Source organism: Myotis davidii, unplaced genomic scaffold (assembly GCF_000327345.1).
Source record: "Myotis davidii unplaced genomic scaffold, ASM32734v1 scaffold943, whole genome shotgun sequence".
Lineage (NCBI taxonomy): Eukaryota > Metazoa > Chordata > Mammalia > Chiroptera > Vespertilionidae > Myotis > Myotis davidii.
This window is the reverse complement of record NW_006293913.1, coordinates 181390-186843: the sequence shown is the minus strand read 5'-3', so window position 1 is coordinate 186843 and position 5454 is coordinate 181390. Positions and strand designations below refer to the sequence as shown.

General features: G+C 43.3%; 1 long non-coding RNA gene and 1 pseudogene across 1 annotated transcript in view; both read left to right on the top strand.

The window, feature by feature from the left end:
- Positions 1–1893, top strand: part of LOC107183756 — a 9717-nt gene extending 7824 nt beyond the window's left edge. Inside the window, exon 3 of the long non-coding RNA XR_001514566.1 lies at positions 1883–1893. This is a non-coding gene — a long non-coding RNA (uncharacterized LOC107183756). The remainder of the gene's footprint in view (positions 1–1882) is intronic.
- Positions 1894–3211: 1318 nt separating this feature from the next.
- On the top strand, positions 3212–5363 carry LOC102756038 (annotated as a pseudogene).
- The last annotated feature ends 91 nt before the right edge of the window (positions 5364–5454 follow it).

Here is a 5454-nt window from a genome sequence, read left to right as displayed (position 1 = left end):
ACAAATTATGTACCTCAAATACACATCTATCAACAAGTGAATCTAAAAATCAATTGAATAAAAAATCTGATGAACAGAATAAACTGGTGAATATAATGGAACCAGGGGCATAGAAAGGGAGTGGACTGACAATTCTTGGGGGGAAATGGCTGGAGGGGTGCAGGAAGAGACTGGACAAAAATCGTACACCTATGGATGAGGACAGTGGGACAGGTACGGGCAGAGGGTGGGGTGGGAACTGGGTGGAGGAGAGCTATGGGGGGAAAAAAGAGGAACAACTGGAATAATCTGAACAATAAAGATTTAATTTAAAAAAGAAAGAAAGAAAAAGCAAGCCAGTTACTGCTCTTTGAATTAAAAAAAAAAAAAATAAAGCAGTGAGTTCCCTGGGTTTCTTTGTCTTTTTTTGTTTTTTTGGTGTTTTGTTGTTCACTTTGCTTTGTTTTGCCTAATATATCCCTTATTGCATTCTGGAAAAGATACTACTTGAAAAGAACTGGTGCAAATTTTAAAAAAAGCATCAAGAAAAGATTGCTCTCTTACTTAAAAGACCAAAAAAGAAAGAAAGAAAACTTAAGGCAGTAAGTTGCCTCCCCAGCGAATACAATATGACTCTATGATCACCTTTTCCAATAAAGTATACAATCAAATAAACAGACTGGGCCAATGTCAATTTCTCAGTGTTAATATTGTGTTACAATTATGCAAAATGTAACCACTTGAAGAACTAGGTGAACACTACACATTGTCTCTTGTCCCATATTTGTAACTTCCTCTTTTTTAAATTAAAAAAAAAAAATCAGTGTAACTCGTGAGAAGAATGTATCACAATTAAAAACCTATATTTATCCAAAAATCTTCAGAAAATATCTCAATAGGCAGCAATGGTTTTTAAAAATTAAAAAATAATCCTAACAAATTTCAGAAAATAGAATTATCATGTAACAGAAATATAACAATGAAGATATGAGAAAATCAAGTGCTTATGAAGAAAAGCTTTCACTTATCAGTTAAAAATTAGAAAATAAAAAGACCTACTTTTAAATCCATAGCAAACTATTTGTTTTAGATTCTTTTAATGACCATTAAAATTTATAAGTAAAAATTTTCTAACAGGAGAATTTCCTTGGATTAATAATAAAACATTTTCCACTGAGATTAAGAATTCTTACAAATATCATATGAAAGTATACTGCCCAGGTTTCTCTTTCTGAGAAGAATACCCAATTCAGAGTTTATGCCCCATTCTATGATAACAGCATCAATTTAAAAATTTAGTAACAGACATAATCCAATTTTTTAAAGTTCAAATGCAGCAATTCTATAACTTAATCTAGTAATCAAGTGTAAAATTAATACTTGTCCTTCTTTGGAGCATGCTATGAAATTAAGATACTTTTAAGGTTCTAAAGTGCCGAATGATAATAATACACTGAATGTACTTAAAATCATTTTTCCTACAGCAAAAGAATAAACTGGAAACAAACACCTACCTATTTTCACTCTTTTGCATATGCCTTTCCAATTTTCTCAGCACAATTATTAAAGAAGCTTTCTTTTACCCATTGTATGTTTTTAGGTCTTTTGTCAAAATTATTTTCTCACATATTTAATGCAAATGTGTTTCTGGGATCTCAGTCTTGTTCCATTGGACTGTGTATTTTTTCTGATAATACCATGCAATTTTGATTGCTGTTGCTTTGCAGTATAGTTGTAAGTCAGGAAGTGAGATAGCTCCAACCTCATTCTTTTTTTCTCAGGATTGCTTTGGCTCTTTTGATTCCATAGAAATCTGATTTTTTTCTTTAAAAAGTGCTTTTGTCACCCTAGCAGGTGTGGCGCAATAGGTTGGGTGTTATTCCATGCACCAAAGAGTTGTCAGTTCAATTCCTGGTCAGGGCAAATGCAAGGGTTGCAGGATCAATCATTGGTAGGTGGCGACAGGAGACAATCCATTGATGTTTGGCTCTCACATCGAAGTTTCTCTTTCTCTCTCTCCACATCTCTTCCTCTCCCTTCCCTGCTCTCCAAAAATTAATTTAAAAAACAGAGACAGAGAAACATCGATCAGATTGTCAATCCCCAGAGGAAAAGTAAGGGGGGGTGGGGAGCAGTAAAAGGGGGAAAGTTCAACCAAAGGACTTATATGCATACATATAAGCCAAACCAATGGACACAGACAACAGGGGGATGAAAGCATGAGTGTGGAAGTGGAGGGGTTGTTGGGGGTTAATTGGGGGATGAGGACACATTTGTAATAGCTTAACCAATAAAGAAATTAAAGAAAAAAATCTTAGTGGAGGGGTTGTTGGGGGTTAATTGGGGGATGAGGACACATTTGTAATAGCTTAACCAATAAAGAAATTAAAGATAAAAAAATCTTTAAAATAAAAATGCAATTGGGAGTAGGGGAGGCCAGGGGATTTTCAAGGGATGGGGATGGGGTGGGGGGAGACATATGTAATATTCTTTGTAATACTTTAAGCAATAAATAAATAAATAAATAAATAAATATGTAAAAAATAAAATAAAATAAAAATGGCAATGTGATTTTGATGGAGATTTCATTAAATTTGTATATTGCTTTACAAATTAACCCCTGGGTGGCTTGCTGGGCCTGAAGTGGACCCTACCCCGGACCGAATCCAGGGAGCGGGGTGGGGTTCTGGACTCAGGGAAGGGTCCATAAAGTCAACCCTCCTATAGCCTCCAGCTGGGAAAGTGAGCACGCTCCAGCTATAACCATGGCGGATGCCCCATACCTGCTGGAGTCTTCACCCCCAGATGTGAGGCTGAGACTCGCCAAATCCTTGAAGACACTGCACACCTGATCTTTCTGCACCTGCGGCGCTAAGCATTGCCATGACAAGAGGGCTGAAACCAAGGCAGGTGCAAGGTGTTCCCCCTGCCTTCCTAACTTCTCATTCTCACACCCACACTCCCAGGTTTACCTCTGCAGGTCAGTGATGGGGGTAGAGAAAGATTATGTGGAGTTGGTGCAGAATCTCATTCAATCTCCATTATTCTTGGGAGACCAAGTCCTTCCTAAGGATATAGCTCCATTTCCTACCTTGGCATTCCATTTAGGAAAACAGCTTTGGGATGCAGCATGGTACTGAATCTTTAGAGCAATCCCTCTGAGAAATGATACCATTTAGTACCCCTTCATATTTCCCTCCATAGTTCCATTCTTCCCCCGATTACTCTGACTTTGAAAAGCTGGTGAGTGTAGAGCTAGGCTAGGCCACTGAAGTTCAAATGGGTTTGGGGAGACTCTGGGAACTGGGCTACTGCCCCCAAGGCCTGTTCAGTAGAGATCCCACCTCCATAGTCAAAGAAGTTGGGGAACCCCAGTTCTAGGTTTCTACATGACAGCTGCCCTGATCAACCCTCAAACAGAAAGGCCAGGATCCAACCATACCTCAATGGACCCCAGGGACATCTTGAAGGCATTTCCCAAGCAGAAGAAAATTCATGCCAATCCATCATCAAAAGCACTCACGAAGATTCCCAAGAAGCCTGAGGCACCTCTCGACACCTCCAGCTGCATAGGAAATGAGGTGGGTAGAGGGAGTACAGAGAAAAAGCAAGAGAGTAGCTGAGTTCCCTACAGGCCCATGTACCCACTGGCATTGGGTGAGCCAAGGCAGAACTCTTTGAGAAGCGGGTTGTCCAACATGGTAGCCAGATACATTCTGCCCTGGTCCCAGGGGTCACTCACATTATGGTGGATAATGGCATAGACTATGAGCTAGCCCTTTGCCTCCTTAGACTGCCCCAGCTATCCCCAAGTGCTCAGGGGTAAAGTCAACCTGGCTGAGCATGTGCATACAGGAGAGAAGGCTGGTGGACACAGCAGGATTCAGCATCTTCCTCCCCAACAGGTACCTGGACCAATCACAGCTCAGTAAGATAGACCAAGACTCTTCTACTGGAGCTTGTAAGGATCTGCTCAGGATAGCCCTCTTTCCTCCCTCTATTCCCACTAGACAGAAGAAGCACCAGAGAACAGAAGATGCTCCAAACACTCAAGTCCAGGGGTCACTCAAGTCCATCTCTTCCAGTGATGAGGAAGAGACCCAAGTTAATGCAGCTGATTTGGAAGCCCTGACCAGGAATACTACCCCATCCCTCCTGAGGGAGATGATGAGCCTAGTCCAGCCCCTGAGGGTCTGGATAAGTGGGTTTGTGCACAGCCTTCAAATCAAAGGTGACCAACCACAAAACCCATATCACAGAAAAACTGGAAGTGCTGGCCAAAGCCTACAGTGTTCAGGGAGACAAGTGGAGGGCCCATGGCTATGCCAAGGTCATCAATGCCCTCAAGAGCTTCCACAAGCCTATCACCTCCTAATAGGAAGCTTGCAGTATCCCTGGGATTGGGAAACAGATGGCCAAGAAGATCACAGAGATCCTAGAAAGTGGACATCTACAGAAGCGGGACCACATCAGCAATAGTGTGCTTGTCTTGGAACTCTTCTCTAATATTTGGGGAGCTGGAACCAAGACTGCCCAGATGTTGTACCATCCAGCTGTGCTTCCGGAGCTTAGAAAACATCTGCAACCAGGCCTCCATGAGTACTCAGTAGGCCATTGACCTGAAGCAATTCGATGACTTTCTGGAACTCATGCCCAGGGAGGGGGCTGCCTAGATTGAGCAGAGAGTCCAGGAATCAGCTCAGAATTTCAAGTATGGGCTGTTGCATGTGCCATGCAGTTCCAACCAACAGCGGAAAGCAACCTGTGGTGATCTGCACGTGCTGCTCACTCACCCAGATGGCTGATCTCAGCCCAACGTCAGTCATCTGCTTGACAGCCTTCAGCAGTGAAGGTTCCTGACTGATGACTTGGTGAGCCAGGAGGAGAATGGTCAGCAGCAGAAGTACCTAATTGTGTGCCAACTCCCAGGACCAGGGCGACGGCACTGACTGGACATCATCACTGTGCTCTATGTGCACACTGCTCTACTTCACTGGCTCTGCCCACTGAAACCGCTCCAAGCGGGCTCTGGTCAAGACCAAGGGCATGAGCTTGTCGGAACACAGCCTCAGCGCTGCTGTGGTGCAGGACACCTAAGGTCTCAAGATAGGGTCTGGTGGAGTGCTTCCCACCCCAATTGAGAAGGATGTCTTTAGACTCCTAGGCCTGCCCTACTGAGAACCAGCTGTGCAGGACTGGAGACCCATGGTCAAGGTGGAAGGGGCACCCACTGGACCAGCTGCCCCACCTGGCTATCAGTACTCTCTCGCCTCAGCTGGCTAAACCTCACCACTTTAATCACCAGCTCCCTGGACCTGAGGAAAAGGGCCAATCTAGCTCCCAGGGTCTGCCCTGCACTCTCTCGACAAGAGCAGATTGCTCTCCCTTCTAATGCACAGGTACCCTTGGTAGAGATTTGCATGTGGTCCATTACCCCATTTTAAGCAGAACAGGTGCCTGGTGAAGCCAGCGCTT